Genomic DNA, 9,353 nt, shown 5'->3' with positions numbered 1-9,353 from the left:
GGTGACGTTGATGTCCTTAGATGTATAATGCCGGTGATCATAGCAAGACAATGAAAATGAGTCGGCGACTACAAGACACGACAATGGCCACTTTCGAGTGTCGGACGGGGAGACGATGATGGCAAAACAAAATCAATGCCAATGTAATTATGTTTATCCAACGAAGAGACGATAATCTTATTTATGTTTGTACTATGTATTTTAACCTTTTGTTTCCATCTTTAACTCGTTTAGGTGTTGCCTTCACAAATTTTAAGCATATTTCCCCCCTTTTGCGCCTAATCTTCTTTGATAGTTTGTTGGGATCCCTACTTTGTTTCATGGGATTATGCCACACATTTTTTGGCGGAGAAATTTCAAATTTTAGTCACAAAAAATTGGATTTCCATACATAGGCACGCTTTCCACGGAGGTGATGTCACACCCCCGAAGCAGACGGCGAAAATGTCTGGGGGCTTGGGTAACTTCATTCTTGTAGTATAATCACAGTGTATATAATTGAAACATAACATCATCATCGTCACACATGTAATATTACAACTGTCATTGGTTTACATCAAAGATTGTATTTCAATATTACATGCCAAAATATCCAAAGTATGATGAAAACCAAACATAACAAAACATCTAGGTATTCTTGCTGACCAACCTGCTCAATGATTTCCTGAGAATACAAGTTAATTTAAAAAGGGTCAACATATATAATGTTGGTGAGTTCATAAGTATGTTTAGAAAAAAAAATGTTTTGTATTACTTTGTAAACACCAGAAAATCCGATATTTTCTTAAAAACGGTTTAAAATGTCCGTGTTCGATCTCGTATTAATGCATGTGTGTAGGTTACCGTGTTTCCACAAAAGAATGTTTCCCGTAAATTTTATAATGGTGTTAATTCCTCTAAGTGAGCCGTTATAACCATACTTGATCATGACAATTTCACCTGTCATGACGTCTGATAGACGCCGACTTGTTTAAGGTACGATTTGTCACCCTAGACTGGCCTAGTCTAACTGTAGCGAACAGCTCAGGTGTGGGGCGTCACCCTCGTATAGATCTATACACAAACTCACGCCTTCTATCCGGGAGACTCTGGTTATAACTACAGGCTACGTTTCTACACTCATTTGGTGCCATACGAAATGTCTCACTAGATCCTTAACCGAATTTACGAGAATAAACATGAAAGGTATAATCCAGACCCAATAGACATGTAAGGTACATTCCAGGCCCAATAAACAAGTAAGTGGACAACTAAGGCCCACTAAGCATGTAAATTATATTCCGGGCCCAATAAGAAATGTGAATGATGTAATCAATCTGTTTGTTGTTATGTTGGTTGTTAAGCTTAGTTGTTTACCAAATTGACATAAGAGGCCAACTTTTTGTAAAAAGACATTTTTTGGTCCAAAAAACCGGAAGTTTACAATTATGGCACATTTTTGGTAACAATGACAATTTAGGTCCTTTAAGACCAAAGTTTGCATTTAAGGCTAGTTTTAGTAAAAGTAACATTTTTAAATCACTTTTGTCAAAAATATCATTTTGGGCTTACTTTTTATGAAAATGTGCATCCTCGGCCCATTTATAATTAAATTTCTCTTTTTGGCCCAAGTCATAAATAATTTTACATTTCCAGCCCTTTTTATTGTAAACTTACATTTTTGGCACAACTTTTTTTAAAATGATACTTAAGCCCACCAAAGCCCAAAAATTTACAATTTTGGCCCAAAAGCCGTAAAAGCCCAAAATGAGGCCCATTTGTGAAAATTTACACTTTTAGCCCTTTTAGAATCATAAATACCATAAAGATTCATATTTATCAAAATAAATTCTTTTTTGTCCCTTAAAACCGTGAGTTACATATAAGTACCTCATTTTTTTGTTATTTTGTCATTTTCGCCCTCTTATGCAAATTTTCTTAGTTTTTAAAACTTTGAAATGTTATAAACCTTTTCTTTGCATAATAAGTTGTAATAAGTGTTATGTTCTACAAATATCATCATATTTTCGCATATCTTCAAGTTTATGGAGTTTATAGCATAAAATCAAACTTATATCATGAAAACACACAAAATCATGCATATACACATAGATCTATACAAAACAACTTGTATTCTCCCCCAACACATAGTAAAAACCGAAAATAAGGGGTATGAACTTACTTTGCTTTGGAGATTTTGGTTTTTGATGAAGAATGATGAGTATCTCGGCCCTAGAAGCTTCTTGACTAGAGTTTTTCGAACTTAAGATGGATCTAAGGGCATGGATCATGAAATTATGTTTTAAGGAGTCAATATTACAATAAAATGAAGCTAATCACTTTGATGAGAGAATAATTTACCAAAAATGATGATCTTTGATGAAAAGTTTGGTGAACAGACCCTTTTTCACGAATTTTTGAGAGATGAAGATGAGAGATCTTTAGATGTCTTTGAGAGGATTTGTATGGTGATGGAAGTTTAAAATGGAGAGTGGTGAGTGAAGGGAGGTCTTGTCGTGAATAAGAAGAAAAAAGAGAGAATAGTGAAGTGAGATGTGATGGTAGCATGGGTACATGAGACATTCATAGATATATGTTGTGTTCTTGCATGAAGATCCACCTTGTAATGTTGAGGTGTCAAACCATTTATCCACCCTTTGTTTATTTTTTTTGTGTGTGGGCCGTGAATGAGGAGAAAGGAAAAGAGAAAGAAGTGTTTCGGCCTATATTGAACATATTCGAATTTTTAGGCCTAATATGAAGGTTCTCGGCCCATTGGGCCCTTCTTATCGGTTTACGACCCAAACGTGGTGAAGGAATGGGGTTTACAACCCAACATTGTTCAAGCGAGTTGTTCACGGCCTATAAAGGCCCATGAGAATGAAGTGGGACATTTTAGGTCCAATAAGGCCCATGAGAAGTCTTATGGCCCAAAATGCTATTATTTAATGAATATGGGTCCATGTAGGGCCCATATAAGGATTCTTATCCCATAATGACCAACTTGTGTGTTTATTGTCCCATTAGGCCCAATAAGGGGATCCTGATCCATTCTGAGTTTGAACTGGGATATTAGAGTTTCAAAGTCATAGTTGAGTATATGAGATGTGTTGAATTAGGTTTTGAACTACACTCAGGAATTTTGATTCAATTAGTTGATTTTGAATGAGCATAGTACTTGACATCAACTAGATTACAAGTTATACAAGAGTTGATCTTTCATGAAGACATAATTTCCTAGCTAAAAATGCTAGTTGTGACAACATCCCCCCGTTAGAGGGAAGTTCGTCCCGAAATTCTTTTGAAATATAGAACTATGAATGAGAAAATAGATGAGGGTACTTCTGCTTCATCTGGTCTTCGCGTTCCCTTGTGAATTCCGGTCCACGCTTAGCGTTCCATCGAACCTTCATAATCGAAATGCGACTCTGTTTCATGCACTTCACTTCCTTATTCATTATCTCAATTGTTTCTTCGACGAACAGGAGATTCTAGTTTATTTCGATCTCTTCCAGAGGAATGATAAGGGTTTCGTCTGATAGGCACTTTTTCAGGTTCGAGACGTGGAACACGGGGTGTACGTTGATGAGCTCTGCAGGTAGTTGCAGCTTATATGTCACCGGACCAATTCGGCAAGAATCTTGAATGGTCCGATGTATCATGGATTTAGTTTTCCCCGTTTCCCAAAATGGATCATCCCTTTCCAGGGAGAGACCTTTAATAGCACCCTATCTCCGACTTGGAATTCCATAGGCTTTTGTCGTTTGTCAGCATAACTCTTTTGTCGGTCTCGCGATGCTTGGAGTCGGGCCTTGATTTGGATTATCTTCTCTTTTGTTTCTCGAATGATCTCTGGTACTATAAGAGTGATGCTTGATGATTTCCCTTTTGCCAGCTGGGTGTCACCTACCTCAGCCCAGTAGAGGGGCAGTCTGCATTTGCGACCATACAAAGCCTCAAAAGGAGCAACTTTTATGCTTTTGTCATAGTTGTTGTTGTATGAGACTTTAATTTAGGGCAATTGGGTATCCCAAGATTTTCCAAAATCGATCACACAGGCTCGGAGCATGTCTTCAAGTGTTTAAATGGTGCGTTCGTGCTGGCCATCAGTTTGAGGGTAGTAAGCAGTGCTCATGTCCAGTTGTGTTCCCACTGCCTTCTGGATCGACTGCCAAAACCGTGAAGTAAATCTACTATCTCGATCTGAGATAATAGATACTGGCACCCCATGAAGCCTCACGATCTCTTTTACATAGATTCGTGTTAATCTTTCCATCTCGTACCATTCTTTTATTGGCAGGAAATGGGCGGATTTGGTTAACCTATCGACAATTACCCAGATAGCATCCAATCCGTCTGTTGTCTTAGGTAATTTGGTTATGAAGTCCATGGTAATCCTTTCCCATTTCCACTTGGGTATCACTGGCTTTTGTAATAATCCTGAGGGCTTCTGATACTCCATTTTCACTTTGGCGCAAGTGAGACACTTGCCCACGTAAGTGGCGATCTCTGCCTTCTTATTTGGCCACCAATATTGTTGTTTGATGTCAAGGTACATTTTATCCGAACCTGGATGGACGGAATATCGTGTTTTATAAGCCTCGTTCATCACTATCTCTCTGAATCCCCCAAATTTAGGTACCCAAACTCTATTCATGAAGTAGTAAGCTCCGTACTTTTTGGCTTCAAGGTTTTTATCCATCCCACGCAGTGTTTCATTTGCGCCGTTCTCCGGCTTCAATGCCTTTGATTGGGCTCCCTCGATCTATGAGGTTACGTGGGAGTGGATGGTTATAGATAATGTCTTCACCCGACGACCTGAGTATTCTTTCCTGCTCAGGGCATCGACTACAACGTTAGCCTTGCCTGGGTGGTACTTGATCTTGCATTCGTAATCATTTAGCAGCTCAACCCACCTTCGCTGCCTCATGTTCAGCTCCTTTTGGTTCAGAATGTGCTGGAGGATTTTGTGATCCGTGATGATTGTGCAATTTGTACCATAAAGGTAGTGCCTCCAAATCTTTAGGGCGAAGACCATGTCTCCCAGCTCGAGATCATGGGTGGTTTAGTTCACTTCATGTGTCTTCAATTGTCTGGACGCGTAAGCTATCACCTTTCCATGCTGCATGAGGACACAACCTAATCCTTGGTTCGAAGCATCGCAATATACTACGAAGTCTTTGTTTCCCTCCGGTAAGGATAGCACTCGTGCACTACAGAGGGCTCGCTTCAAGGTTTGGAAGGCAGCTTCTTGCTTGTCCGTCCAGTTGAAATATACACCTTTTTGTGTCCAGGTGGTGAGGGGCTTGGCTATCATGGAGAAGTTCTGAATAAACCTCTGGTGGTAGCCTGCGAGACCCAAGAATTGTCGAATTTCCGTTGGTGTTTTTGGAATCGCCCAGCCTTCAATGGCCTTGATCTGTTGGATTTTAGTATAATACAACATCCTATGGTGCACATACAACCCTAAATACCTTGGATCTATGTTTTCACTAATTATACATGCAAATGGTTTCCAAGGTATTGAACCTATAGCTAGCATGCAATTGTCATACAAACTAAATACAATACTAGATAGAGTAACATGCCTTTTGTGTCGCTGGAAGTCTTGATGTATTTGGCCTTAAGAACTTAGCCCCAATAGTGTGGAAGCCTCAAATGAATTCACAACACATAAAGGACAAAGGTAGGACTTGAGAGAGAATCTCCATGCACTCTAAAAACTTCATGAACTCCAAGAACATGCATACACACTAGTGGTTCGGTTTTTAGGTCATAACATATGTATTTATATGTGTTGAATTCTAAGAGTCATGGGTATAACCCAAACCCATACCCATGGGTTTTATGATCCATGGTTCATGTGGCCCAACTCTTTATGTATCCATACATAAACTTGGTCCAACATGGATCATAAGCCCAACACATATAAATATAACTAATTACCATAATTAGTCCCCATAGTTTGAATTAGTCTCTTTTTATCACTAAATTAATTCCAAATTAATTCTTGATCAATACTAATTAAAACATATGATTTCATATTAATGTATTAGAACTTATAATATATTAATAAATCATATATATACTCTTCTCTAAAACGTCCATCCTAACAAATTGTCCTGATAATATGCAACCCAAATGGACCATGCTACTCTCGGGTCGAATACATACCAACAATAGTTATGAGCTTAGACACCTAATCCAATAGTCTCCCACTTGGATAAGTCTAAAACTATTATTGCGTATGACTCCAAAACCCGACTAGAAATCGTAGCTCTTAAAGCCGCTGTCGAACTCTGAACAAATCAATGACGCGTCAATTAGATAAGGGATCATATATTCCTCCATTCTAGATATCATATGGACTGAGAGATGGATTATAACCATTCTCTCTGTCCATCTGTTGTTTCCCGATTTCCGATTTATGACGACTGACTAATTGAACAAATCAAATCAGTCCAGGCCCGGACGAGCACTTACGTTTGTCATCACTAAATCATTGAGGGGCCCACAGATATTGCTTTTATCCCTCCAAGGGTAAAAGGAATGGATAAACTTCGACTCATATGCTTGTTCTACTGCTTGTTGAATCATACACAAAGGCACGTTTTATAACATTGAGTTACCAATGCGTTTTCGTACAATCAATGTATAACCAACTCGTGATAAAATCCATGAAGTGAGTCAAATGAGCGTGGGTTTAATCCAATACTCAGAACCTATGAGCACTCATGAATGTTGTAGCAACTCTTTGCTATGTCTAACACCTTAGACATCTACAACCAACTTCATGACAGTCTTGATTCATACCTACTTCCAACATATGACCGACTGTGGAGAATTTTGATAACTTAGTCATTCGGAAAGAATAACCTAGATATTCTGGAAGTCAAAACATGCAAAGTGAAACACAAGAATAATACTAACCACTCTATGGTCCCAAGCACCTTTGAGAGTAAATAAAACACCTTTTATTTAAACACCATATTGATTACTCATTATTCATTGTATAATGTTTCAAATAATCAACTTTATACTTGAATCAAGACAATAGTCATGCCATGCTCCAAGCATGCATACTATGTTTGTCTATGATCCTTACTGTGTGAAATAGACCAATTGAACATGATTCCAATGATGCTCATTTCACAATCCCAAATCCTTACCGCAAATGTAAGAATTCCAAATTCATGCCACTTACAGAAATCTGTTAGATTCTAAACTTATATGCATTGATCCTCTTGTAATGACTATGCACAAAGTCACAAAGACTTGTCAACAGACATTACAGAGTATTCCAATGGAGAGAAATTCCGTGGAAACGAAGTCTCAAATTTAAAGTACATTACTTTAAACATCCTTCTTGCATTAAGCTTTCTAATCTTACACAGATTTGAAGAACAACTTCCACCTATGGAAACCATTCCTGATTCCCATTTTGACTATCACTTCTGAACAAGAGTTGCCTCTTTTCAAAATATGTTAATATGGTCCTACCAAAAATTAACAATATACTTCCAACTGTCCATGAGCAACCAATCTTTGGTAAACCATAGATTGTCCTCGATAATTGCTTAATCATTTTAGTCATATCCAATTCTAGACTTTTCCTTTCTTAATGCCCTGAGCATTTGGAAAATTTAGAAAGGATGAATATTATAGTACATGCAATCGATCCTATATCTGAAGCATATGGGACACGATTCATGATGTCTCACATAAAGACATCATACTAGACCAGTCTTTTTGCTATAATATTTTTATTTCTATTTTCCATGTTCTCATAATTCAGATTATGAAAAGGGATGTCGTAATCATAATCGAATTTTAGAACGCAAATAATGTAATCATGACTAAATTCGATGAAAATCTGACAATCTAAGCTATTTAGAATTTGAAATGAAGTATAATTTCCACTCCCTTAATTATAGGAAAACAACCTTTTCAACCCCTGAAACTTCACGAATTGAAACTTTTGTTTTCTATAATTAACATTGCTAACTTGCAACACTTATCATAATTATCATGCTCCCACTAACATGATGATTATTAGCATAACACTCATGATCCCACTAGCTTTGACATGTATCCAGAAATCAGTTGGACTTCTAGAAATCAATACTTTATTCACTTTCTTCCCAAAGTTCAGACTTCTGATACAAGATGCTTTGATAAAACTTTATCAAAATCATACACCTTTCCTTAGATAGCACACATGAGTGTCTTCACAATTTCAGAACTATGAAATGGGATGCTGTAATCATAGTCTCAATTGTTCAGACCTTTGCCATTTCTCAAAAGTCCATGTTAGTGTGCCGGTTAACCACACGCGCTCCACTAACGACTTTAAGAATGAAAATATCACAATTGTTATCTACTTAAAATCTACTTAGTGAAAGCATTTCCTCACCATCATTTCCATGAATCGGAGAGAAACCTTATGTCACTTAGATTTTATAGTGTATGTGTTCCTATCCATGTAAATTTGTCAAACCATAATCACAAGACAAGGTTAGCGACAAATCCAAACTCATATGGACCGAACTTGTGAAATCTGAACTTCTTGCCACTTGGCAGCACAAGGGCCTACCATGTCTTCCAAGTTGTTATGCAACCAATGCAAAACCAACTTTAACTGGAATGGGCACAGAAAGAGGAATATGTCAACACGATAGGTTATAAACCTCAAGTCGTGTGCTAGTGATAAACTACAGGTTTTATTCTTGATTAGTTTTTGAAACTCTTTCAGGATCTTTTAGATTCCCACTGTCCTCTTGACATATAAGACTCTCTTGCCAAGAACCATTCCTTGAAAAACAAATATTCAAGAGATAGTGCGGATTCTTATCAAGACACACACTTCACACAATTGGCCTTAGTTGGTCTTTGTTTTATCCAAAACATCACAACTTACCAATTTCAAATGTACAAGAGTAGGACACCTTTTACTCTTACATTTGACTAGTGTTAATAAACCTTATTTAAGATGTGTCACTCAAGTTACAATCTTGGAGTATGACTCTAAGACTTGTTTAGGAATGAAGTATGACTCATCTTCTTGATTTAACCATTTCAACAATTTATGATTCCTCTCCTTAGCCATATGAATGCACTAAGATGTCCTTAGAGGACCAATTGTGATATGGTTTCTTAATCATTAAGATGATCAAAAAACATGATACTAAAGTACTCTCCCATCTTTTCAGATTGGAGAAACTTTTATCTTTCTACCTAATTTGATTCTTTTCATCCGTTCTGCCTTACATTGAAACTTTTCCAATGTTTCAGAATTACACATAAACTTGTAAGCATAACCATATTTACTAAACTTTAGAAAATCATGACGAATAGTCTTATCGTTCTCTGTAGTG

Source organism: Lactuca virosa, chromosome 8 (assembly GCF_052849685.1).
Source record: "Lactuca virosa cultivar CGN04683 chromosome 8, Lactuca_virosa_CGN04683_v6, whole genome shotgun sequence".
NCBI lineage: Eukaryota > Viridiplantae > Streptophyta > Magnoliopsida > Asterales > Asteraceae > Lactuca > Lactuca virosa.
This window is presented reverse-complemented; position numbering follows the sequence as displayed.